The sequence below is a fragment of the Heterodontus francisci genome, chromosome 32 (genome assembly GCF_036365525.1).
Source record: "Heterodontus francisci isolate sHetFra1 chromosome 32, sHetFra1.hap1, whole genome shotgun sequence".
NCBI classification, from domain to species: Eukaryota; Metazoa; Chordata; class Chondrichthyes; order Heterodontiformes; family Heterodontidae; genus Heterodontus; species Heterodontus francisci.
This window is the reverse complement of record NC_090402.1, coordinates 23687090-23703118: the sequence shown is the minus strand read 5'-3', so window position 1 is coordinate 23703118 and position 16029 is coordinate 23687090.

Genomic DNA, 16029 nt, shown 5'->3' with positions numbered 1-16029 from the left:
GGACAGTTTGAAGACAGACTGAAGATTGCAACTGAACTTGGAACAAGAGAGCCTCTCTCCTGGCTGGCTCTCTCTCGCTTTCTCACAAGCCTCTGGACCCAAAGAAGTCACTTTAACCTCAAGAGGGAAAAGACTCCTACATCGAAACAAGTTAAAGCGTGCACTGGGCCCCAACAAACAGCAAGACTTACCGGCAACCAAAGACTCCACATTGAACTCAAAGGACTGTAAATACACCCAGCTATTGCCTCAATCTTTTCCCCTTTATTCTTTCTACTTTTTCTGTCTCTATCTGTGCGTGTGTTTATCACGTATGCAAGCTAGCATGGACGCGTCGCATATTCGTAGTTGTTAACCGGGTTAGCGTTTAAGGTTAATAAACTTCCACCTTTCTTGTTAAAATCTAAGAAAATCTGTCGGATCGATTTCTTTGTCTTACAGTTGGAAAGCAGTGAATGAGGATTCACTGAGGGGGAGCTAAAACACGGTGTTTTTAAAATTAAACCCTGTTACAGTTAAACCAGGCAAAGGCTGAGAGGGAACCCCTAGACCCCTTTCTCACCATTTGAAGGCTAGCATCCTGGATTTGACCCACAGACAACGAGAAATTCGAAGTAGGAAGCCAAGTTTATCCCGATCAAAAAAGAAAAAAGATTTCGATACAGGTTTTCTCGTAGTTGTATGTGCTAGAATACTAACATGTCTGCGACTGAAGTCAGTAATTTCCCAAGCCAGGGTGAAGTAACTTGGGATAAGTTTAAAGCACTGTCTATGGAGGAGATGAGGAAAATGTCTGAGCAGTATGGGATCACTATACATGGCAAGGCTAGGAAGTCTGAACTCATCCAGGGAGAAGTCTCGGAGGGCGGAGTTCGCGGTAAGTATAAAAACCTTACCTCGGGGATTCGCAGCCTACATCCAGGGAGAAGACTCGGAGGGCGGAGTTCATGACTGGTAAGTATAAAAACCTGACCTCGGGGATTCGAGGCCTACATCCAGGGAGAAGCCTTGGAGGGCGGAGTTCCGGAGCGGTAAGTATAAAAACCTTACCTTGGGGATTCGCGGCCTACATCCAGGGAGAAGACTCTGAGGGTGGAGTTCCGGACCAGTAAGTATAAAAACCTTGCCTCGGGGATTCGCACCCTACATCCAGGGAGAAGACTTGGAGGGCGCAATTCCGGACCAGTAAGTATAAAAACCTTACCTCAGGGATTCGCGGCCTACATCCAGGGAGAAGACTCGGAGGGTGGAGTTCCGGAGCGTTAAGTATAAAAACCTTACCTTGGGGATTCGCGGCCTACATCCAGGGAGAAGACTCTGAGGGTGGAGTTCCGGACCAGTAAGTATAAAAACCTTGCCTCGGGGATTCGCGGCCGACATCCAGGGAGAAGACTCGGAGGGCAGAGTTCCGGACCGGTAAGTTACCTCGGGTGGAAAAAAAAACTGAAAAAGTGACGTCACAGGAAAGCAGTGACCTGGTTGGCTGGTAGGGAATCTGCACTGAATTTGAAAATAAAACATTGATTAAAATTGATTAAAACCCTAATTAACTAATTAATTAATAAGTAGAGGAGTAACTAAACCGGAGGGAGGAGATTACTGTAATTAGTATTTAATATTTATAGTAGAAATCTAGCACTAGGGACCATATAGTTCATTGTAATTTAATTGAGTAAAGATTTAATAAGTATTTAAGTATTTATTTTAAATTAAATTATTAATTAGTGCTAGTAATGTCAGTTAGAGGGGTAAAGTGCTTCATCTGTGAGATGTGGGAGGTCCGTGACGCTTCCAGCGTTCCGGACGACTACATCTGCAGGAAGTATACCCAATTGCAGCTCCTCACAGACAGCATGGATTGATAGGAGCAGCAATTGGATGCACTTAGGAGCAAGCAGATGGCAGAAAGCGTCATAGACAGGAGTTTTAGAGACGTGGTTACACCCAAGTTTCAGGCAGATAGATGGGTGACTGCTAGAAGGGGCAGGCAGTCAGTGCAGGTATCTCCTGTGGCTATCCCCCTCTCTAACAAGTATACCATTTTGGATACTGTTGGGGGGGATAGCCTATCAGGGGAAAACAACAGCAGCAGCCAGAGCAGTGGCACCACGACTGGGTCTGTTGTTCAGTAGGGAGCGGCAAAGCACAGAAGAGCAATAGTTATAGGGGATTCTAAAGTCAGGGGCACAGATAGGCGCTTCTGTGGACATGAAAGAGACTCCAAAATGGTATGTTGCCTCCCTGGTGCCAGGATCAAGGATGTCTCTGAACAGGGGGCATTCAGAAGGGGGAGGGTGAACAGCCAGAGGTTGTGGTACACATTGATACCAACGACATAGGCAGGAAGAGTGACGAGGTCCTGCAGGGGGAGTTCAGGGAGTTAGGTAGAAAGTTAAAAGACAGGACCTCTAGGGTTGTACTCTCGGGATTACGCCCTGTACCACGTGCCAGTGAGGCTAGAAATAGGAAGATGGTGCAGCTAAACACGTGGCTGAACAGCTGGTATAGGAGGGAGGGTTTCAGATATCTGGATCATTGGGATCTCTTCCAGGACAGGTGGGACCTGTACAAGAAGGACGGGTTGCATTTAAACTGGAGGGGCACAAATATCCTGGCTGCGAGATTTGCTAGCGTCACTCGGGAGGGTTTAAACTAGTGTGGCAGGTGGGTGGGAACCACAGCAGTAGGACAGTAAGTGAAATAACTGAGGGGGAACTAGTAAAGAGGAAGAGCAGGCAGGGAGATGTTGCTGAGCACAGCGGGACTGGTGGTCTGAAGTGCATTTGTTTCAATGCGAGAAGTATAACAGGTAAGGCAGATGAACTTAGAGCTTTGATTAGTACTTGGAACTATGATGTTGTTGCTATTACAGAGACTTGGTTGAGGAAGGACAGGATTGGCAGCTAAATGTTCCAGGATTTAGAAGCTTCAGGCGGGATAGATGGGGATGTAAAAGGGGTGAGGGAGTTGCATTACTGGTTAAGGAGAATATCACAGCTGTACTGCGGGAGGACACCTCGGAGGGGTCATGCAGCGAGGCAATATGGGTGGAGCTCAGGAATAAGAAGGGTGCAATCACGGGTTTACTACAGGCCTCCCAACAGCCAGCAGGAGGTAGAGGAGCAGATCTGTAGACAGATTTTGGGAAGATGTAAATGCAACAGGGTTGTAGTGGTGGGTGATTTTAACTTCCCCTATATTGACTGGGACTCACTTAGTGCTAGGGGCTTGGATGGGGCAGAATTTGTAAGGAACATCCAGGAGGGCTTCTTGAAACAATATGTAGATAGTCCAACTAGGGAAGGGGCCGTACTGGACCTTGTATTGGGGAATGAGCCCAGCCAGGTGGTCGAAGTCTCAGTAGGGGAGCATTTCGGGAACAGTCCATAACTCCGTAAGTTTTAAGGTACTTGTGGATAAGGATAAGAGTCGTCCTCGAGTGAACGTGCTAAATTGGGGGAAGGCTAATTATAACAATATTAGGCAAGAACTGAAGAATTTAGATTGGGGGCGGCTGTTTGAGGGTAAATCAACATCTGACATGTGAGAGTCCTTCAAACGTCAGTTGATTAGAATCCAGGACCGGCATGTTCCTGTGAGGAAGAAGGATAAGTTTGGCAAGTTTCGGGAACCTTGGATAATGAGGGATATTGTGAGCCTAGTCAAAAAGAAAAAGGAAGCATTCGTAAGGGGTAGAAGGCTGGGAACAGACAAAGCCCTTGAGGTATATAAAGAAAGTAGGAAGGAACTTAAGCAAGGAGTCAGGAAGGCTAAAAGGGGTCATGAAAAGTCATTGGCAAACAGGATTAAGGAGAATCCCAAGGCTTTTTATGCATAGATAAAGAGCAAGAGGGGAGCCAGGGAAAGGGTTGGCCCACTCAAGGACAGAGGAGGGAATCTATGCGTGGAGCCAGAGGAAATGGGCAAGGTACTAAATGAGTACTTTGCATCAGTATTCACCAAAGAGAAGGACTTGGTGAATGATGAGTCTAGGGAAGGGAGTGTAGATAGTTTGGGTCATGTCGTTATCAAAAAGGAGGAGGTGTTGGACGTCTTGCAAAGCATTAGGGTAGATAAGTCCCCAGGGCCTGATGGGATCTACCCCAGAATACTGAGGGAGGCAAGGGAGGAAATTGCTGGGGCCTTGACAGAAATCTTTGTATCCTCATTGGCTGCAGGTGAGGTCCCAGAGGACTGGAGAATAGCCAATGTTGTTCCTTTGTTTCAGAAGAGTAGCAAGGATAATCCAGGAAATTATAGGCCGGTGAGCCTTACATCAGTGGTAGGGAAATTATTGGAGAGGATTCCTCGGGACAGGATTTACTCCCATTTGGAAACAAATGAACTTATTAGCGAGAGGCAGCATGGTTTTGTGAAGGGGAGGTCGTGTCTCACTAACTTGATTGAGTTTTTTGAGGAAGTGACAAAGATGATTGATAAAGGGCAGTGGATGTTGTCTACATGGACTTCAGTAAAGCCTTTGACAACGTCCCTCATGGCAGACTGGTACAAAAGGTTAAGTCACACGGGATCAGAGGTGAGCTGGCAAGATGGATACAGAACTGGCTTGGATATAGAAGACAGAGGGTAGGAGTGGAAAGGTGCTTTTCTGAATGGAGGGCTGTGACTAGTGGTGTTCCACAGGGATCAGTGCTGGGTCCTTTGCTGTTTATAGTATATATAAATGATATGGAGGAAAATGTAGCTGGTCTGATTAGTAAGTTTGCGGATGACACAAAGGTTGGTGGAGTGGCGGATAGTGATGAGGATTGTCAGAGGATACAGCACGATATAGATCGGTTGGAGACTTGGGCGGAGAAATGGCAGATGGAGTTTAATCCGGACAAATGTGAGGTAATGCATTTTGGAAGATCTAATACAGGTGGGAAGTATACAGTAAATGGCAGAACCCTTAGGAGTATTGACAGGGAGAGAGATCTGGGTGTACAGGTCCACAAGTCACTGAAAGTGGCAACGCAGGTGGATAAGGTAGTCAGGAAGGCATACAGCATGCTTGCCTTCATCGGTCGGGGCATAGAGTATAAAAATTGGCAAGTCATGCTGCAACTGTACAGAACCTTAGTTGGACCACACTTGGAATATTGCATGCAATTCTGATTGCCACACTACCAGAAGGATGTGGAGGCTTTGGAGAGGGTCCAGAAGAGGTTTACCAGGATGTTGCCTGGTCTGGAGGGTATTAGCTATGAGGAGAGGTTGGATAAACTCGGATTGTTTTCACTGGAACGACGGAGGTGGAGGGGCGACATGATAGAGGTTTACAAAGTTATGAGTGGCATGGGCAGAGTGGATAGTCAGAAGCTTTTTCCCAGGGTGGAAGAGTCAGTTACTAGGGGACATAGGTTTAAGGTGCGAGGGGCAAAGTTTAGAGGGAATGTGCGAGACAAGTTCTTTACACAGAGGGTGGTGAGTGCCTGGAACTTGCTGCTGGGGGAGGTGGTGGATAGCGACGTTTAAGAGGCATCGTGACAAATACATGAATAGGATGGGAATAGAGGGATACGGTCCCCGGAAGTGCATAAAGTTTTAGTTTAGACAGGCATCAAGATCGGCGCAGGCTTGGAGGGACGAATGGCCTGTTCCAGTGCTGTACTGTTCTTTGTTCTTTGTTCCTAAGACTAGTGGCCAAACATTTTTCTCTTGAATCTGAAGAAGCAGAAATAGGGTTAGAATAGACCCTGACAGGGTATTGCTAGCAAAGCTACAACTGGAACAGACGAAACTTGAATTTGAGGAAAGAGAAAGAGAGAGAGGAGAGAGAGAAAGAGCCTTCCGGAAGGAATGCAAAGAGGAGAGCTGAGGTGGCTTGAGTTAACTAGGGGGTGACAGAGTAACCCCAGTGAAAGCATGGCGAATATGGAGGAGCATAATTCAGGGCTGGGTACAGAATTGTTAAAACTTTCCCAACTGATCCCAAAATTCAATGAGGGAGACATGGAAGCGTTTTTTTTGTGTGTCTTTTGAAAAACTGGCAAGGCAGTTAAAGTGGCCAGCTGAGGCTTGGACTCTCCTGCTACAAAGCAAGCTAACCGGAAAAGCCCATGAGGTTTATTCCATGTTGCCAGATGAGAGTTCATCCAATTATGAACTGACAAAAAATGTTATACCTGGGGCATATGAGTTAGTACTGGAAGCCTATAACCAAAAGTGTAGAACCCTCTGGAAGCAAGCTGGTCAAACTTAACTGGAGTTTGAGAGAAGTGAGCAGCTGGCTTTTGACCAGTGGCTGAGGGCTCTTAAAGTACAGCTCAGCTATGAAACTCTCAGAGAGGTAATTTTGCTAGAAGAATTTAAAAACTCTCCCCCACTCTCCATAAAGACACGTGTAGAGGAACAGAAGGTTCAGAGAGCCCAGCAGGCAGCAGTTCTGGCTGATGAGTTTGCTCTCATTTATAAGTCGGTTTCCCAGGAGAAAACCTTTCCTAATCATCCCACAAATCCAAAAAGGACAAAGGGTGGAAAGGTGATAGAAGCCCAAGAGTCCTGGTAGGGAAAGAAATGCAGGAGACACAGGGGACCCTCCTCCAGCCAAAATGGAAGGTGCTAAGTAGGAGTGAGACCCAGAGACCAGTGTGCTTCCATTGTAATAAAGCAGGGCATCTAAAAGCTGACCGCTGGAAATAAAGGGAAAACCTGCAGGGTTAATCAGGGCCCACCTGCTCAATGAAGGAGAAGGGACCCTGATGGAAAGCACAGCTGAACAAGCTGTGGCTTTAACTGCAGTAAGAGTCAGACCCAGGAAGCCAACCACTGCAAGTGCAGGAAAATTTAATAGGATTCCTGAAGGTTATCAGGGTTTTGTGTCTGAAGGGAGAGTAAGCCCATGCCTGTCGAGTGGGGCAAGCAAGCCCATAGTAACCTCAAGGACATAGGGGCCACTAGATCCCTTTTACTGGGGAAAGGCCTGACCTTTCCCCCAGCGAGTACAGTAAACATCAGAATGGTGGTGAATGGTATTGGAGGGCAGTGTATGCTTGTACCTTTAGACAGGGTGCACTTTGCCTGTGCTGGGATGAGGGAGCAGTACCACAGGACATGCGCGATGCCAATATCATCATCCTCATAAGAACAAAGGTGACCGCAGTGACTGCAACAACTACCGTGGAATCTCCGTGCTCAGCTCAGTGGGGAAAGTCTTTGCTCGAGTCATTTTAAACAGACTCCAGAAGCTGGCTGAACGTGTCTACCCTGAGGCACAGTGCGGCTTTTGAGCAGAGAGATCCACCATTGACATGCTGTTCTCCCTTTGCCAGCTACAGGAGAAATACCACGAACAACAGATGCCCCTCTACATTGCTTTCATAGATCTTACCAAAGCCTTTGACCTCGTCAGCAGATGTGGTCTCTTCAGACTACTAGCAAAGATTGGATGTCCACCAAAGCTACTAAGACAGCTTTCCAAAAGCAGAAAGAGGAAAGGGAGTTAAGACAGCTCAAAATAACTAGGGGAAGACCCAATACAACCAGTGAAGGCACTGCTAGTGAGGGTGTTACCCCTAGCTCAGGACCGAGTTGATACCAAAGTTCAATGAGGGGAACGTGGAAGCAGTTTTCATCTGTTTTTGAAAACTTTGCAAAACAGCTGAAGTGGCCATCAGAGAGATTGCTAAGCAAATTAACCAGAAAAGCCCATGAGGTTTATTCACTGTTGCCTGATGAGAGTTCATCAGACCATGAGATGACTAAAAATACTATCCTGGGCGCATATGAGTTAGTAATGGAGGCGTACCAAGAAAAATTCCGAACCCTCCGAAAGCAGGAACAAATTTACCTCAAGTTTGAAAGAGTTAAACAGCTTGCTTTTGACCAGTGGATATGGGCACTCAAGATACAGCCCCCATATGAAAACCTCAGAGAGGTGATCCTTCTCAAGGAGTTCAAAAACTCACTCCCACTTCCCACATAGAGGAACAAAAAGTTCTAAGAGCCAGGCAGGCCACAATCCTAGTTAATGAATTTACGCTTGACCACAAGCCTTTACCCCAAGGGAAACCTTTCCCTAGTCACCCCCAAAAACCCAAAAAGGTGGGATGGTGATAGGAGCCTGAACAGCCATGGGCGAGAAGGGAAAGCTGAACACACAGAAAGCATTCCTCAGTCCAAAAGGGATGGTGCTAAGAGCAAGAGTGATGCCCAAAAGCCTCTGTGTTTCCATTGTCAAAGTATGTAGGCATCATGGCTGCTTCCCAGGAAGCAGGCACACACATGCTGGAAACGCTATTGAACATTGATTGAATGGAAACCCTTCCTGTTTATGAAGGCGGCTGGTTGGTTCGTTGGAGCCTTGATGGCCACGTGCATACAATCTATCACACCTTGCACCTGGGGGAATCCAGCGTTAGCCCCAAGTCCAATGGCCCTCTTGGCCTGACCGTCAGGGTTGGTCTGGTAGCACACATAGTTGCCGGCCCTCTTGAACAAGGCGTTGGTCATCTCCTTGATGCAGTGGTGGGCTGCTGCCTGGGATACCCCACACATGTCCCTGGTGGATCCTTGGAATCATCCAGGAGGGTAAAAGTTAAGTGCCACAGTGATTTTCAAGGCCATGGAGATAAGGTGACCACCAAATCCCATAGGTCATAACTTGCCCTGCAGCAGGGTGCATAAGTTGGTGACAGTCTGCCTGGCAAGCCAATGTCTTTGCTGATAATGCCACTCGGACATTTGGAGATAGCTGATCCAAGTCCAGTACACTCTCTAGCACAGGTGAGCCATCTTGGCATGGCTGGCTGCTGTCGCTCTCATCATGGAGCTTCATGGGCATTTACAGATGCATCCTGGCCCTCCCTCTGTCAGAGGCACTACATCATGCCACAGGGGTGCAAAAAGACAGAGCATATGAGACCCATGCCAGGTGATCAGTAGGCCTCCAGAGCACTGTCCTTGCAGAGACGACCCTTCCTTGGCAGCTGTTCCTTTGCTATTTCTCCCAGCAAACTCCTTGATGGCCTTCAGTGCCCACCCTTGCTGATAGACCACCCTCTCATCCAGCAGTATGGGCACACAAGAGGCACGTGCACATGCACACAAATAGGGGGAAAAGAGTTGGGAGGTTGGAGTACAGTCCTTAATAAAAATTGAATTTAAATACTGAGTCTCAGTGTCTTTCGTTGAAATTAAAGTCTTGAAGTCCTCGCTGGGCCATGTGCACAATTCGGGATTGTCCTCTGGTTCCGGAAGATAGAAGAGGCGCTTTATCTGTGTCCTCTTTGTTGTTGACTGTGAGGATCTGCAGCTGAGGCTTCCCTGGGACTTTGCTGGAGAGACGGAGAGAGGAGATGCTGCTTCCCTGGAGTTCAGTTACAGTCTTTCTGAGGCACAAATCACAAACTCTGAGTGACACAAGCAGTCATTTCATGTGTTTTGAAACAGCACCTTCTGGAATGATCTTTGAAATTCAAGTTTGTTCAGACATACTTGGTAGGGGGGTTTGGTTCTTTCAAAGTCAATGGGTGTCAATGGTTTTTGACGATCAACATTGACGAAACCATTCTAGGTGATTTAATCAGAGAGAACCCCATTGTCCTAGCTAGACTGGGTAATCACCTCTGTCTCCAGTCAGCCTTTGGCTTTTCATGTGCAAATTCGTGCATGGCCATCTTTAGCTGCTCTGTTCTGCTTTTTAAAAGTTATTTGTAATAATGACCAGTAAAAGTCTCAGGCAAACTTCCATGCGACAAAATTAATATTTCCATGTGGCATGTGGGGTTTCCATTACAATATTGATTTCTTTCTTTGGCCTCCTTATCTCGAGAGACAATGGATAAGTGCCTGGAGGTGGTCAGTGGTTTGTGAAGCAGCGCCTGGAGTGGCTATAAAGGCCAATTCTAGAGTGACAGGCTCTTCCACAGGTGCTGCAGAAAAATTTGTTTGTCGGGGCTGTTACACAGTTGGCTCTCCCCTTGCGCCTCTGTCTTTTTTCCTGCCAACTACTAAGTCTCTTCGACGCGCCACACTTTAGCCCCGCCTTTATGGCTGCCCGCCAGCTCTGGCGGACGCTGGCAACTGACTCCCACGACTTGTGATCAATGTCACAGGATTTCATGTCGCGTTTTCAGACGTCTTTAAAGCGGAGACATGGACGGCCAGTGGGTCTGATACCAGTGGCGAGCTCGCTGTACAATGTGTCTTTGGGGATCCTGCCATCTTCCATGCGGCTCACATGGCCAAGCCATCTCAAGCGCCGCTGACTCAGTAGTGTGTATAAGCTGGGGATGTTGGCCGCCTCAAGGACTTCAGTGTTGGAGATACGGTCCTGCCACCTGATGCCAAGTATCCTCCGGAGGCAGCGAAGATGGAATGAATTGAGACGTTGCTCTTGGCTGACATATGTTGTCCAGGCCTCGCTGCCATAGAGCAAGGTACTGAGGACACAGGCCTGATACACTCGGACTTTTGTATTCCGTGTCAGTGCGCCATTTTCCCACACTCTCTTGGCCAGTCTGGACATAGCAGTGGAAGCCTTTCCCATGCGCTTGTTGATTTCTGCATCTAGAGGCAGGTTACTGGTGATAGTTGAGCCTAGGTAGGTGAACTCTTGAACCACTTCCAGAGCGTCGTCGCCAATATTGATGGATGGAGCATTTCTGATGTCCTGCCCCATGATGTTCGTTTTCTTGAGGCTGATGGTTAGGCCAAATTCATTGCAGGCAGCCGCAAACCTGTCGATGAGACTTTGCAGGCACTCTTCAGTGTGAGATGTTAAAGCAGCATAGTCAGCAAAGAGGAGTTCCCTGATGAGGACTTTCCGTACTTTGGCATTCGCTCTTAGACGGGCAAGGTTGAACAACCTGCCCCCTGATCTTGTGTGGAGGAAAATTCCTTCTTCAGAGGAGTTGAACGCATGTGAGAGCAGCAGGGAGAAGAAAATCCCAAAAAGTGTGGGTGCGAGAACACAGCCCTGTTTCACGCCACTCAGGATAGGAAAGGGCTCTGATGAGGAGCCACCATGCTGAATTGTGCCTTTCATATTGTCATGGAATGAGGTGATGATACTTAGTAGCTTTGGTGGGCATCCAATCTTTTCTAGTAGTCTGAAGAGACCACATCTGCTGATGAGGTCAAAGGCTTTGGTGAGATCAATGAAAGCAATGTAGCGGGGCATCTGTTGTTCACGGCATTTCTCCTGTATATGACGAAGGGAGAACAGCATGTCAACGGTCGATCTCTCTGCACGAAAGCCACATTGTGCCTCAGGGTAGACGCGCTCGGCCAGCTTCTGGAGCCTGTTTAGAGCGACTCGAGCAAAGACTTTCCCCACTATGCTGAGCAGGGAGATTCCACGGTAGTTGTTGCAGTAAATATTGATTTAGGACTTATATAAATCAAGGAATTAATGTCCTGCTAAAGCTGATCCTCCTTCCCTACTTCAAAGTATATAATTAAGAATTATCCCATCACTAATCATTACAAATTAAGCAATATAGCTTGACTTACTAAAAAAGAACTTTCAAAGATTTAGAGACAAATTCAAGAGATCTGGTATTTACATTCACTGAAACTTTAGAAGTTTTTTATGTTTACTATTTCAGATTTGTGAATTATTCAGCTTTTGTTGTTTGTGATACCTTTCTGTTCATGCCATGAAGAATGAATGCAGACATGAACAGCAATGCTGAGGGACAATGAAACTTCCACTGGGAAGAAACACCAAAGTTCTTAGGTCCTAATCACAGAAAAACACAAATAACTTACTCCAGCTTTGAAAATATAAACCATCATATTATATTAACATTAGATGGCACAGATTTTATCATTTCAAATGACTACACTTAATAATGAGGAGACACATCAGTTTGATTATTCATGAAAATTTCAGCAACTGAGCTCATGCGAACTACAGTCCATCAATGTATATTTGTTCATTAAATGGGTCAACTTATTGATGTAAATAGTTCTGTGTAAGATGAATTACAATTTTCAATTAGAAATTGAGAAGGTATGTACTGTGTTATGAACGCTGGACTTTGTAGTATGGTTATGTTTTAAAAGCTGTGATCTTTAATGCAGTATAAATTCTGCCCAGAGACAAGCCAGGGTTCCTGGTTACCATGAGAACAAGGAACTCAGATCAAAGGCCCTTTTGAAAGCTGGGTGCAAGGCTGTGACACCTGAAGTACAATGGGTTTTGCTGTCCCAGACACAGATTGTAAACAGGGAACCAGGAGCTCTAAAATGTAAACTCGGGTTGCAACTTTTAACACCTGAAAACAAAGGAAGGCGCAGGTGGTTTTGCTTTGGTTAGACTTATGGTCTCTCTGAGGGTTGTAAAACAACTACTGACTTTTGAGCTGGATAAATTTGAAAGGCTTTCCTAGACTGAAAGGCTGAAAGGAAGACCAGCAGAGCTGTGCAGCCAAAGGAGAGAGAAATAGCTGCTCTCAGATCATCAATACAGCAAAAGGCTGCTAAAATTTGAACCCAGTTTGTGGAGGAGAAAAGACCAACGGGATCACCAGAAATTGCCTTATTAATGGAAGCCAAGTCGAATGTGCTCAGGAGAAGTGTGTGAAGAGGACACTTGAGAAGGAGGCTGAGAGATCCAACCCATTGCAACAGGGAGGAGTTTGGTACTTTTAACCGCAAGGATACCTTTTTGATAAGAACACTGTGTAATGTATAAATGTAGTGTGGGGTTTTCGAGTGTGCCATGTGAGCCGCATGGAAGATGGCAGGATCCCCAAAGACACATTGTACAGCGAGCTCGCCACTGGTATCAGACCCACCGGCCGTCCATGTCTCCGTTATAAAGACGTCTGCAAACGCGACATGAAATCGTGTGACATTGATCACAAGTCGTGGGAGTCAGTTGCCAGCATTCGCCAGAGCTGGCGGGCAGCCATAAAGACAGGGCTAAATTGTGGCGAGTCGAAGAGACTTAGTAGTTGGCAGGAAAAAAGACAGAGGCGCAAGGGGAGAGCCAACTGTGCAACAGCCCCAACAAACAAATTTCTCTGCAGCACCTGTGGAAGAGCCTGTTACTCCAGAATTGGCCTTTATAGCCACTCCAGGCGCTGCTTCACAAACCACTGACCACCTCCAGGCGCGTATCCATTGTCTCTCGAGATAAGGAGGCCCAAAAGAAAGAAGAAAGAAAGAATAAGTTGATGGGAAATACTTTTCTCTGTAATTTAGTCTATTAGCTATCTGCTAAGACTGTTTAGTTAATGTTGATTTTTAGCTTAGTTGTTATAATAAGACTTAAAGCATGAAATCTTGTTGTGTAATTCTTTAATCGGTCTGAGGAGTTCTCTTGTTTTAAAGTTAACTGTCTCTACTGAGGTCGTAACAAATGTTAATTAATTTAATACATGGTTGAAAAAGTAAACTGAATTATTACTTTCAAAAATGATAAGTTTGGCTAAATGCATCTTTTTATACGATGGGCAGTAATTGAATTTTGGACATTTTGAACTAAGAAACAAGTCTATGGCCTAACATGGCAAGTTTTTTCTTTTTAGGATTGAAAATTTATCTATAGAATAAGATCAATAAAGGAAATGCATGTAGTGTACAAAGATTTTTTCTTGTCCATTAACCAACTCTCTGGGCTGGATTTCACTAGCCCCCTGATGTCGGAGGGCGTGGCAGGGGGCCTGGAAAATACCACCGGGAGAAGCCCACCATGGGCCACCATGCCGGGAAGGCCCCACCCCATATTACTGGCAGTGAGGCCTCGTGGCGGCCCCCACGCCACTCGGCAACTATCGCGTGAGCTTAAAAAACGGCGCATGCGTGAGATGTCAGCAGCTCATTTACGTAGAGGGGCGGAATACATGCCCTCAATGATGTGGAGGGCGCAGGCATGCTATCCCCGGCAAGGGCATCCAGCGCCACTGCGCATGCCTCGGCATGCTTTTAAAGGGCTTCAGGCCCTTCCGAGGTATTTAAATTTTTAAAGGGACAGGTGTTAAAAAATTTTAATTAAAATTTTATTCAAAGTTCTAATCCCCTCGCCCTCTCCCCCCAAAAAAACCTTTCTTCCGATCCCAAACTTTTTCCCCAAACTTCAGTAACTTTGACCTCAGCCCCTTCTCACCATCCGCTCAACCAATAGCAAGAGTTTTCGCCTCTCCCAACCCCCCACCACCCACCACCTGCCATGCCCTGGAAACTTCACTCCTCCCCCCTCCCTACCAGAGTGCAAACAGCCGGAATATCGGTGTGAGACGGCCGTCGCAACGAGGTAAGTAATGATGCATACATTAAGATTTATTTAAATTAAATTGCTGTCAGCAAGCGGTGGGGGGACCGCCGCCAGGCCTCACCGCCACTGGTAATATGGGGCTGGGCCTTCCTGGTGTTGGGGCCCTTGGTGAGCCTCTCCTGGTGGTATTTTCCGGGCCCCTCCCCATGACCCCCGACGTCAGGGGGGCTGGTAAAATCCAGCCCAGAGAGCTGGTTGATGGCCAGGAATAAAGATTTAGGGTGAGAGAGTATTGCTCAGCTTAGAGAAACGTTGGAAGTGGTATTCCCTAGAGATCAGGGCGCAAACAAAGCATTAATCTCTGGACTTTGCCTTTTACTACAACTATTAGCATACCTTAGCCTTTTATTCCATGACATCTCTGTCATTTAATCTCTTCTGCCCTTCACCCCATCATATACCTGTTTTGTTGTTCTCTCCCCCCACCCACACCGCCACCTCCCACCACCGCCCCCCGTCCCCCTTTCACTTGTTCAAAGTCTATTACATTTCTAACCTTTGCCAGTTCTGATGAAAGATCACAGACCTGAAACGTTAACTCTGATTCTCTCTCAACAAATGTTGCCAGACCTGCTGAGTATTTCCAGCACTTTCTGTTTTTATTTCAGATTTCTGGCATCTGCAGTATTTTGCTTTTACTAAATGTTAAACAGTACAGATGAAGAAAGAAATCTAGCAGTTCAATACATAATTTCCTGAAAGCTTGAGTGTGGATGGATAAAGCTATACAAAAGTTTAATAGCATTCAAGGCAAAGACCATTACAATAAATAAGTAATGATAAATTTATATAAACATTGATTAGACCACAGTTGCAGCACAGGAATAAAAATAATAAGTCAGAAAATAGAAATGTGGGTGTGGGTATATTTTGGATTTATTTTGCAGATTGTGATTACAATGATCAGATGTCCAGGCACAAAGATCTGAAGCAAAGAGATATTCTCAAAGGTGAATTCATTCAAATAATGTCCCTTCTTTGGAAATTTTAAGCAGAAATGCAGCATCATAATTAAAACATTCCAATGTTTTCTATTTTTACAAAGATATTAACCCATTTATTTAACACAGATTGTGCAAAGTGTACTTGTGTAAAAGTAGCATATATAGGACTGTAGTAGAAGTTGCATTAAGTATTCAAACATGAAGTTCACCAATCAAAAATTTCTGCTATGTATTAACATAGCATGATGCTATGTTTTAGACAAAATTATCAGACTAATACTTTGTGGTGCCAGTTGTAATGCAGTGGTCATACTCTTGCCTTTAGTCAGAAGGTTGTTGGTTTGAGTTTCACATTGGAGCACAAAATCTGAGGTGACACTCCAGTGGAGTAATGAGGGAGTGCTGCACTGTCGGAGGCAATGTTCCCGCTATGCTGCGTGGGTGCATGGCCACGCAGCAATCAGGAATGTGCCATGTAAGATACAAACAGGTTGTGCAGCAGCAACATTCCATTTAAGATGCATGCAAGCACGGCCACACATCAATCTGAAAGGAACTTTAGAGTACAACTAGCTGGCTGAGCACAGCAAACAGAATTAGAGGTAACAAAAACAAGAAATGCTGGAATCACTCAGCAGGTCTGGCAGCATCTGTGGAAAGAGAAGCAGAGTTAACGTTTCGGGTCAGTGACCCTTCTTCGGAACTGACAAATATTAGAAAAGTTACAGATTATAAGCAAGTGAGGTGGGGGTGGGGCAAGAGATAACAAAGGAGAAGGTGCAGATTGGACCAGGCCACATAGCTGACCAAAAGGTCACGGAGCAAAGGCAAACAATATGTTAATGGTGTGTTGAAAGA